Source organism: Nerophis ophidion, linkage group LG01 (genome assembly GCF_033978795.1).
Source record: "Nerophis ophidion isolate RoL-2023_Sa linkage group LG01, RoL_Noph_v1.0, whole genome shotgun sequence".
NCBI classification, from domain to species: Eukaryota; Metazoa; Chordata; class Actinopteri; order Syngnathiformes; family Syngnathidae; genus Nerophis; species Nerophis ophidion.
Window position 1 is genome coordinate 6,137,199 of NC_084611.1, and position 11,815 is coordinate 6,149,013.

General features: G+C 40.8%; 2 protein-coding genes across 2 annotated transcripts in view; both read right to left on the reverse strand.

The window, feature by feature from the left end:
• The window catches only part of LOC133553184 (zinc finger protein OZF-like), an 839,429-nt gene that overhangs the window by 803,055 nt on the left and 24,559 nt on the right, over window positions 1-11,815 (reverse strand). The gene's annotated exons all lie outside the window — the stretch shown is intronic.
• Window positions 11,073-11,815, reverse strand: part of LOC133556743 (oocyte zinc finger protein XlCOF6.1-like) — a 6,294-nt gene continuing 5,551 nt past the window's right edge. Inside the window, exon 3 of the mRNA XM_061907025.1 lies at window positions 11,073-11,815. This exon is cut by the window's right edge and continues 1,722 nt beyond it. The gene's annotated coding sequence lies outside the window, so the exon portion shown is untranslated.

An 11,815-nucleotide genomic window follows, 5' to 3' on the forward strand; every position in this document is an offset into this window, starting at 1 on the left:
TATATATATATACATATGTGTGTGTGTATATATGTATATACACATATATACAAGTGCAAAGCCATAGGCTCACTCAATTTCAGTCAATAAGCATCATCCTTTTCATAGCTTTTTGGTTGTTAGAGGTAGAGAGAGTTTTATCGTACAGTTCTAATTATTTTTTCAAAGGCACAAAAAACAGGTCGGGTATTGAGAAACTTACATTTATGAATATAAAACTTAGTATAATAAGGTTGCAAAGGTAAAATTCCTTTTCCAATTTTTTTGTCATACAGTGTAAATCCAAAATAGCACACTCCATCCTTATTTTGTTTCTTAGTTTCTGCAAGGTTGTGTGCCGTGATATAGGAATGTTGTTTGTAAATAAAAAGAAAAGCATACATAATAGAAAAGAGAAACACATCATGAAAATGAACAAGGAGTAGTTAATGATTTACAACTTAGAATACAAATCCAGATAATAGTTTATTTATTCATTGTTTACAGCTCCATTGAAAATACTCACCCATCCATTTTCTACCGCTTGTCCCTTTTGGGGTGGCGGGGGGTGCTGGAGTTTATGTTAGCTGCATTCAGGAGGAAGGCGGGATACACCCTGGACAAGTCGCCGCCTCATCGCGGGGCCAACACAGATAGACGGACAACATTCACACTCACATTCACACACTAGGGACCATTTAGTGTTGCCAATCAACCTATCCCCAGGTGCATGTCTTTGGAGGTGGGAGGGGCCTATCCCCAGGTGCATGTCTTTGGAGGTGGGAGGGGCCTATCCCCAGGTGCATATCTTTGGAGGTGGGAGGGGCCTGTCCCCAGGTGCATGTCTTTGGAGGTGGGAGGGGCCTATCCCCAGGTGCATATCTTTAGAGGTGGGAGGGGCCTGTCCCCAGGTGCATGTCTTTGGAGGTGGGAGGGGCCTATCCCCAGGTGCATATCTTTGGAGGTGGGAGGGGCCTGTCCCCAGGTGCATGTCTTTGGAGGTGGGAGGAAGCCGGAGTACCCGGAGGGAACCCACGCAGTCACGGAGGAGAACATGCAAACTCCACACAGAAAGATCCTGAGCCTAGGATTGAACTCAGGACCTTCATATCGTGAGGCAGGTGCACTAACTCCTGGGCCACCGTGCTGCCCGCATCGAAAATATAATCTCCACAATTTTAATCACTCATTTCACTCTCTTGTCATTGCACTAAATGTCTTTTCCTCAGAATTGTAATCTCCAAACCCAGTTTCCATATGACTTGGGAAATTGTGTTAGATGTAAATATAAACGGAATAAAATGATTTGCAAATCATTTTCAACCCATATTCAGTTGAATGCACTACAAAGAGAACATATTTGATGTTCAAACTCATAAATGTTTTTTTTTTGTGCAAATAATCACTGAATTTGGAATTTGATGCCAGCAACACGTGACAAAGAAGTTGGGAAAGGTGGCAATAAATACTGGTAAAGTTGAAGAATGCTCATCAAACACTTATATGGAACATCCCACAGGTGTGCAGGCTAATTGGGAACAGGTGGGTGCCATGATTGGGTATAAAAGCAGCTTCCATGAAATGCTAAGTAATTCACAAACAAGGATGGGGTGAGGGTCACCAATTTGTAAGCAAATTGTCGAACAGTTTTAGAACAACATTTCTCAACGAGCTATTGCAAGGAATTTAGGGATTTTACCATCTACGGTCCGTAAAATCATCAAAAGGTTCAGAGAATCTGGAGAAATCACTGCACGTAAGCAACGATATTACGGACCTTTGATCCCTCAGGCAGTACTGCATCAAAAACCGACATCAGTGTGTAAAGGATATCACCACATGGACTGAGGAACAGTTCATAAAACCACTGTCAGTAACTACAGTTGGCCGCTACATCTGTAAGTGCAAGGCAAAACTCTACTATGCAACGCCAAACCCATTTATCAACAACACCCTGAAACGCCGCCGGCTTGGCTGGGCCTGAGCTCATCTAAGATGGACTGATGCGAAGTGGAAAGGTGTTCTGTGGTCTGGCGAGTCCACATTTCAAATTATATTTGGAAACAGGGGACGTGGTGTCCTCCGGAACAAAGAGGAAAATAACCATTCGGATTGTTATAGGCGCTAAATTGAAAAGCCAGCATCTGTGATGGTATGGGGGTGTATTAGTGCCCAAGGCATGGGTAACTTACACATCTGTGAAAGCACCATTAATGCTGAAAGGTACATACAGGTTTTGGAGCTACATATGTTATCATCCAAGCAACGTTATCATGGACGCCCCTGCTTATTTCAGAAAGACAAGTGTTACAACAGCGTGGCTTCATAAAAAAAAGAGTGCGGGTACTTTCCTGGCCCACCTGAAGTCCAGACCTTTCTCCCATTAAAAATGTGTAGCGCATTATGAAGCGTAAAATAGGACAGCGGAGACCCCGGACTGTTGAACGACTGAAGCTCTACATAAAATAAGAATGGGAAAGAATTCCACTTTCAAATCTTCAACAATTAGTTTCCTCAGTTCCCAAACGTTTATTGAGTGTTGTTAAAGGAAAAGGTGATGTAACACAGTGGTGAACATGCATTCAATTGAAAATGGATTGAAAAGGATTTGCAAATCATTGTATTCCGTTTGAATTTACATCTAACACAATTTCCAACTCATATGGAAACGGGGTTTGTATTATTCTTCTTTATTACCTCCAGTCCTCTGCAGGTTGATGTAGACATGTGGTCCAGTCTTCTCTTCACAAACTGCACATCTCTTACTCGAGTTCTCTTCTTCACTATTTTCTTTACACAAGCGCTTCTTTTGCTCTTCCACGTTCTTCATGTGACTTTTGCATTCTTTCATCTCCTCTGATGTGAACTCCATTGCCTTCTTCAAGCTAACAATCATGGCGGCTTTTTGTTTACATTCTTCAACGAAGTCGGCTAATGTCTCCTAGACGCTCTTTTGAGGGCTCACGATAGTTTCCAAAATGACGTTTTTGGAAACTTCCACTATCTCATCTTTAACCGCACTCCGTCGCTCCAAACTTAAAGACGAATAATTTCTTTATTTGTGTCTACATTTGCGTTGCAGCCACTCAGTCCGCCATCTTACTCGCCGCCCGGCCGTTCACTCCCGGACGTACGGTCGGTTCTGCGCATGTGCAAAGATGACGTCACATCCTCTACTCCTTACTTTTCTTTTTCCATGGTCAAAGTGTTGCGCTATTTCAAATGTTTGCTTTATTTTCTTCGATAATAAGGAAATTATATTATGGTTTTTCTCCTCGTTGTTTCGTAAAATCTTGCACTTTTTCAACTTTTTTGGTTACATCTCGAGGAAGAAACGTTGGTCCTTTACGCCAGTGGTCCCCAACCTTTTTGTATGCGGACCGGTCAACGCTTAATAATCTGTCCCGCGGCCCGGGGGGGTGTCTTTTTTTTTCTTCTTTTTCTTCTTTGTCATGAAAAAGGGAATTTTTTGTGGTTGGTGCACTATTTGTAAGTGTATATTGTGTTTTTTATGTTGATTTAATAAAAAAAAATTAAGAAAAACACTGCTTTACGCGATTCGTAAACACCATGTATTATTCTAATTTAGACAATTAAATCTGATTATTGGTCATTTATTATTTTAATTTAGACTATACTGTCTGTTTATTGATCATTTCATATTATAATTTAGACTACAGAATCCGATCATTGACTATTTATCATTCTAAATGATAAATGGGTTGTACTTCTTTAGTGCTTTTCTACCTTCAAGCTACTCAAAGCGATTTGAGACTACTATTTGAACCAGTGACCCGGGGGCCACTGGTTCAAATCCCACCTAGAACCAACCTCGTCACATCCGTTGTGTCCTGAGCAAGACACTTCACCCTTGCTCCTGATGGTTGCTGGTTGGCGCCTTGCATGGCAGCTCCCTCCATCAGTGTGTGAATGTGTGTGTGAATGGGTAAATGTGGAAGTAGTGTCAAAGCGCTTTGAGTACCTTGAAGGTAGAAAAGCGCTATACAAGTACAACCCATTTATTATTTACTTCCACATTTACCCATTCACACACACATTCACACACTGATGGAGGGAGCTGCCATGCAAGGCGCTAACCAGCACCCGTCAGGAGCAAGGGTGAAGTGTCTTGCTCAAGGACACAACGAGGTTGGTACTAGGTGGGGATTGAACCAGGGACCCTCGGGTTGCGCACGGCCACTATCCCATTGCGCCACGCCGTCCCTTAGTTTAGACAATCGAATCTGATTATTTATCATTGATTATTCTAATTTAGACAATCATATCGGATTATTGGCCATTTGTTAATCTAATTTAAACAATTATATCTGATTATTTATCATTTATTGTTCTGATTTAGACAATACTATCTGATTACTGACCATTTATTATTCTACTTTAGATAATATCTGAATATTGGCCATTTATTAATCTAATTTAGACAATTATATCTGATTATTGATCATTTATTGTTCTAATTTAGACAATTATGTCTGATTATTGATCATTTATTGTTGTAATTTAGACAATTATATCAGATGATTGATCAGTTATTGTTCTAATTTAGACAATTATGTCTGATTATTAACCATTTTTTATTCTAATTTAGACAATACTCCCCTATTATTGATCCTTTCTTATTCTAATTTAGACAAAATCTGATTATTGGCTATTTAGTATTGTAATTTAGACCATTGTAACTGATAATTGGCCATTTTTTTATTATAATTTAGCCAATTATATCTGATTATTGACTATTTATTGTTCTAATATTATTGGCCACTTAGTATTGTAATGTAGAAAATTATATCTGATTATTGGCCATTTATTATTCTAATTTAGACAATTATATCTGATTATTGGCCATTCATTAATTCTAAATTGGAAAACGTCTCATTATTGATCATTTATTCATCCTAACCCAGACAACTATAGATGATAATTGGTCATTTATTATCATAATTTAGACAATTATATCTGAATATTGATCATTTATTATTTTAATTTAGACAATATCTGATTATTGGCCATGTAGTGTTGTAATTTAGACCATTATATCTGATTATTGGACATTCATTGTTCTAATTTAGACAATATCTGATTATCGGCCATTTATTATTATAATTTAGACAGTTATATCTGAATATTGATCATTTATTATTTTAATTTAGATAATATCTGATTATTGGCCATGTAGTGTTATAATTTAGACCATTATATCTGATTATTGAACATGCATTGTTCTAATTTAGACAATATCTGATTATCGGCCATTTATAATTGTAATTTAGACACGTATAACTGTTTATTGGCCATTTAGTATAATAATTTATACAATTGTATCTGATTATTGGCCATTTATTGATTCTAAATTGGACAATATCTGATTATTGATCAATTATTATATTAATTTGGACAATATCTGATTATTGGCCATTAAGTATTGTAATTTAGACAATTGTATCTCATTATTGGCCACGTATTAAATGTAAATTAGACAATATCTGATTATTGATCATGTATTCTAATTTAGAAAATATCTGATTTTCGGCCATTGTAATTTAAACAATTGTATCTGAATATTGGCCATTTACTATACTTTATGACTTATTATGACTTAGTAAGTCAATATTTTGACTTAAAAAAGGCACATTAAATATCAGCATGTTAGCCAGATATATTAAATTCCCATATACCAGGCCAACATTAAAGCACAATTTGAAGCAACAGCTGTTTTTTCCTAATGTAATCAGAGCCACTGACCGCACACATATTGCTATAAAAGCGCCATCACATGAGGATTATGTAAATGTCAACAGGAAACACGCTGCAAAAAGTCAGTGTTCAAAAACAAGAAAAAAAACAAAATTTAGGGGTATTTTATTTGAACGAAGCAAAATTATCTGTCAATATTCCATTTTTTCTATCCATTTCCTAACGCTTATTTCCTTTCGGGGTCGCGGGGGGCGCTGGCACCTATCTCAGCTAGAATCGGGCGGAAGGCGGGGTACACCCTGGACAAGTCGCCATCTCATCGCAGGGCCAACACAATAGAACCAGAAAATTTGGCTTGTCATGACTGTCCAAAACAAGTAAAATTAGCTAACCTCAATGAACCCAAACATACCTTAAAATAAGTATATTCTCACTAATAACAAGTGCACTTTTCTTGGTAGGAATACAAAAAGACACCTTTTTGCTCAATATGTTGAAAAATATTATTAAATTAAGTAAATGCTAGTGCCATTTTCTTGACATGATGACGTCGCCGCAGCCGGAGACAATCTAAAATCAGCGCACCTGGTCATGAGGAGAGGGAGCTGAAGACAGGACCAGTGGACACAAGGATCCTGGCGGGAACTTAGTTCTTAATGGTGGACCGTAAGCCTACTTTTGCTTTATGCACTGTCTTTCCTTGCGTTTTACCCCCGTGCATGACATCCTTGTTTGTTCCCCCCCTCAGTCTTAGCCCGTGGGGATCCTCTATGTTTTGCCTTCCTCGATCCGCGACCCTCGCTCCGGACACGGAGGCGTGGATCATCTGCCCTGCCCAAGCGGTAGAAAATGGGGTCACGGGGGGCGCTGGTGCCTATCTCAGCCACAATCGGGCGGAAGGTGGTGTACACCTTGGACAAGTCGCCACCTCATCGCAGGGCCAACACAGATAGACGGACAACATTCACACTCACATTCACACACTAGGGCCAATTTAGTGTTGCCAATCAACCTATCCCCAGGTGCATGTCTTTGGAGGTGGAGAACACGGGGGGAACATGCAAACTCCACACAGAAAGATCCCGAGCCCGGGATTGAACCCAGGACTACTCAGGACCTTCGTATTGTGAGGCAGATTCACAGCCCCCTGTTGTCTGAGCCGTCATCTCCCCTATGCAAACATAACAGTGTGCAAAGTATACTCATGTTACAAACCTGTGCGTAACGTGTGCAACACATTTTTGAATATTTACGTAAATGGGTGCTAGACAGGCAGTGGTGAGTCTCTCCAACATGTACGCTCAACTCCACATCGATTGAGATGTATAAAAGAAATGTGCTTGAATTATTGCATGTGCGTATGACATTTTCTGGATTTGAGCATACACCATTTTTTTTTTTATTAATACATTTTTGTGGAGGAGGGCGTGGTCGACGCGCCTCCTGCAGGAATGGGGTGTATATAGCCCGGCCTCGGAGCCAGCGGCATGTGAGTAGATTGCCCAGCTGGAATTGAATTATCTTATCACCTGTCACCCTTATTAGCAGCAGCCGGTTCGAGACACGTAGTTGGAGTTGGAGCCAGAGAGAGAAAGAGACACACACGTATGAGACCGAGACTGCTGGAAAGCAATTTGAACCTGTTTATGCAAATAAAAGCGTGCTCAACCCTGTACAAGGAAGATCTATCGGACTCAGGAGAACCCTCCACGAGCAAAGGCTCTCACAAGTTTATTAGAAACCCACACTAGTTTCAATACATGAGGCCCCGGGCAACCTGGGAGGGTGCAGTTTCAGGCGAATCGGATCATGTGGTTGGCGTTTGAAGTCAGACATTCTGACTGAAGAAGACTAGAATTCCTCCCCAGCTAGAACCAGAAGGAGGAGTAACCAAACACTACAAACATCATCATTTTACTATTCAGGAAAGTGTGGATGGTGGAACAATGTTGGAAATTATTGGTCCATTTGTTTTCAACTGGAAAATGTCCTGGAAAACCTGGAACTCTGGGTAATGTTTGTGTTCTGGGAAGACGAATATTTGATAACTAACGATTTCCGAGTACATTTTGATACCAGGAATTCTTGGTAATTAGGGAAATTTTGGAAGAAAACAAATATGGTTCCCTATCGATTCCAGGCCCAGTCAAAGGTTTACAGTTGTGATCAAAATTATTCAACTTGTTTTAGCAAGTTGGACATTTATTCCGTATTTTGTTTATAGTCATATCAAATAAAGATGTGTCAAATAGACGAATGCAACTTGAATTACAACATTATATTTTTTAACATACCAAACAGTGTCATTTCTCTTAATATCTCATTGACAAAATTATTCAACCCCTTGAAGATTTAACATAACTCTTAAGAACAGAATTTGAATAAGGTCTTTTCAATCAGGTGTTGAAAACACCTGTAGATGTGATTAGAACCAAAACGAGCAACAATTAAACTGATTAAAAAAAGACTGCAACGCTCAGCTTCTTGTAGATGGTCAATGGTGTATTTGCAACATGGTGAAGTCCAGGGAGTGGTCAAAGAAGTCAAGAGAGGAGGTAATTTCTCTTCATAAGAAAGGATATGGATATAAGACAATAGCAAAGACTTTACACATTCCAAGAGACACAGTTGGGAGCATAATTCGCAAGTTTAAAGCTAAAGGCACAGTGGAAACACTACCTGGGCGTGGCAGAAAGAGGATGCTGTGTGCAACTGCTGTCCGGTATTTGAAGCGTACAGTGGTGGAAAACCCCTCGGGTAACAGCCGAGGAACTACAACAGGACATTGCAGAGAGGGGAACGCAGGTTTCGTCCCAGACAATAAGGCCTCCATGCCAGAACTCCCAGGCGCACCCCACTTCTGACTACCAGGAACAAGGAAAATAGACTCAGGTATGCCAAAAATCATCTGGACAAACCCCAAAGGTTTTGGGAAACTGTTCTATGGAGTGATGAGACAAAACTGGAACTCTTTGGGCCTGTGAATCAAGGTTATGTCTGGAGGAGAAAAAATGAAGCTTACAAAGAGAAGAACACCTTGCCTACTGTTAGAGGGGAACATTATCAGCAGACCTATGTAAGCGTCAATATATACCTTGATGGTGCAGGAAAAAGACCATCTATTTTTTTAACCGATTTCCGAACTCTAAATAGGTGAATTTTGGCGAATTAAACGCCTTTCTGTTCATCGCACTGGAGGTGATGATGTCAGAATGTGACGTCGCCGAGGTAACACACCCACCATTTTCATTTTCAACACATTACAAACAACGGGTCTCAGCTCTGTTATTTTCCGGTTTTTTAACTATTTTTTGGAACCTTGGAGACATCATGCCTCGACGGTGTGTTGTCGGAGGGTGTAACAACACTAACAGGGAGGGATTCAAGTTGCACCACTGGCCCGAAGATGCCAAAGTGTCTGCCGCCAGACCCCCATTGAATGTGCCAGAGTGTCTCCACATTTGACCGGCGATGCTAAGACAGACATGGCACAGAGATGTATGGATAACCTGCAGATGCATTTGCAACGATAGTCAACGAAATCACAAAGGTGAGTTTTGTTGATGTTGACTGCCAGCTAATCGATGCTAACATGCTACACTAATCGATGCTAACATGCTATTTACCGGCGGTGCTAAAGCAGACATGGCACAGAGATGTATGGATAACCTGCAGATGCATTTGCAACTATATTACGTTTCCTTCCACCCACATTTAATGCGAAACAAACACTTACCAATTGGCGGATTTAAGTTGCTCCAGTGTCAAAAGATGCGAAAGTCCTGATCGTTTGGTCCGCACATTTTACCGGCGATGCTAACGCAGCTATTCGGCCATGCTATGGCTATGAATTCGCTCAATAGCTTCAGTTTCTTCTTCAATATTTTCATACTCCAACCATCTGTTTCAATACATGCGTAATCTGTTGAATCGCTTAAGTCGCTGAAATCCGAGTTTGAATCCGAGCTAATGTCACTATATCTTGCTGTGGTATTCCCATTGTTTGTTTACATTGGCAGCACTGTGTGACGTCACAGGGAAATGGCCAGTGTCTTCGAAGATAGCGAAAATAAGGCACTTTAAAGCTTTATTTAGGGATATTCCGAGACCGGTAAAATTTTGAAAAAAAACTTCAAAAAATACAACAAGCCACTGGGAACTGATTTTTATTGTTTTTAACCCTTTTGAAATTGTGATAATGTTCCCCTTTAAGCATGGTGGGGGGTCAATCATGCTCTGGGGCTGTTTCTCTGCCTCAGGTACCGGGAATCTCCAGCGTGTTCAAGGCATTATGAATTCTATTTCCTAGCAGGATATATTAGCTGCAAATGTCATGAAGTCGGTGACAAACCTGAGGTTTGGGAGACGTTGGACCTTCCAACAGGACAAGGATCCCAAGCATACCTCCAAGTCAACATCAGAGTGGTTGCAGAAGAAGGGCTGGAAGACTCTGGAGTGGCCTTCACAGTCGCCAGACCTAAATCCTCTAGAAAAGCTGTGGTGGGACTTGAAGAAGGCAGTTGCAGCACACAAGCCCAAGAATATGAATGAACTGGAGGCCTTTGCCCAAGAAGAATGGGCTAAAATACCTGTAGATGCTTAAAAGAAGCTTGTGTCCGCTTATGTATCACCTTTGAAGTAACAGTTCGAGATGCTACCTCAGTAGAAGCATTTAAGTCTCATCTTAAAACTCATCTGTATACTCTAGCCTTTAAATAGACCTCCTTTTTAGACCAGTTGATCTGCCGCTTCTTTTCTTTCTCCTATGTCCCCCCCCTCCCTTGTGGAGGGGGTCCGGTCCGATGACCATGGATGAAGTACTGACTGTCCAGAGTCGAGACCCAGGATGGACCGCTCGCCTGTATCGGTTGGGGACATCTCTACGCTGCTGATCCGCTTGAGATGGTTTCCTGTGGACGGGACTCTCACTGCTGTCTTGGAGCCACTATGGATTGAACTTTCACAGTATCATGTTAGACCCGCTCGACATCCATTGCTTTCGGTCCCCTAGAGGGGGGGGGGGGTTGCCCACATCTGAGGTCCTCTCCAAGGTTTCTCATAGTCAGCATTGTCACTGGCGTCCCACTGGATGTGAATTCTCCCTGCCCACTGGGTGTGAGTTTTCCTTGCCCTTTTGTGGGTTCTTCCGAGGATGTTGTAGTCGTAATGATTTGTGCAGTCCTTTGAGACATTTGTGATTTGGGGCTGTATAAATAAACATTGATTGATTGATTGATTGATTGATTGATGTCATTACTGCCAAAGGCTGTTCTACTAAGTACTGAAGATGCATGGAACTAAGGGGTTGAATCATTTTGTCAATGAGATATTAAGAAAAATGTCCTTTTTTGGGTATTTTGTAAAATACAGAGTTACAATTGAAGTTGCATTTGTCTATTTGACACATCTTTAATTGATATGACTATAAACAAAATACGGAATAAATGTCCAACTTGCTAAAACACCAAAATGGTGTGGGGGTTGAATAATTATAATCACAACAAATAAAAATGGGGCAGACAAAGTCAAAAGAAAAAGGGTGAGTAAAACCAGGACTTCCTGGTAATCAGGAAAATTGTTGAAACAAGAATTTTTTTTGTCTAAATCTCAAGGGTGAGTGGAATGTGCGGATGGTGGAAAGGTTTGAATTGGACAAGAGATGTGGAATATGAAGAGGTTTGTAATCCTTCAGTTCATTTTCAATGGGGAAATGGTCCTGGAAATTCCTATAGGTATAGCTCGGTTGGTAGAGCGGCCGTGCCCGCAACTTGAGGGTTGCAGGTTCGATTCCCGCTTCCGCCATCCTAGTCACTGCCGTTGTGTCCTTGGGCAAGACACTTTACCCACCTGCTCCCAGTGCCACCCACACTGGTTTAAATGTAACTTAGATATTGCGTTTCACTATGTAAAGCGCTTTGAGTCACTAGAGAAAAGCGCTATATAAATATAATTCACTTCACTATAAAAAAATGGACGTTTTGAAAGTTGGCTTGAATGTCCAAGGTGAGTGGAGTCTGTGGATGGTGGAACAATGTGGGAAATTGGCCCATTTGTTTTCAATGGGAAAATCCATCCATCCATCCATCCATTATCTTCCACTTATCAGAGGTCGGGTCGCGGG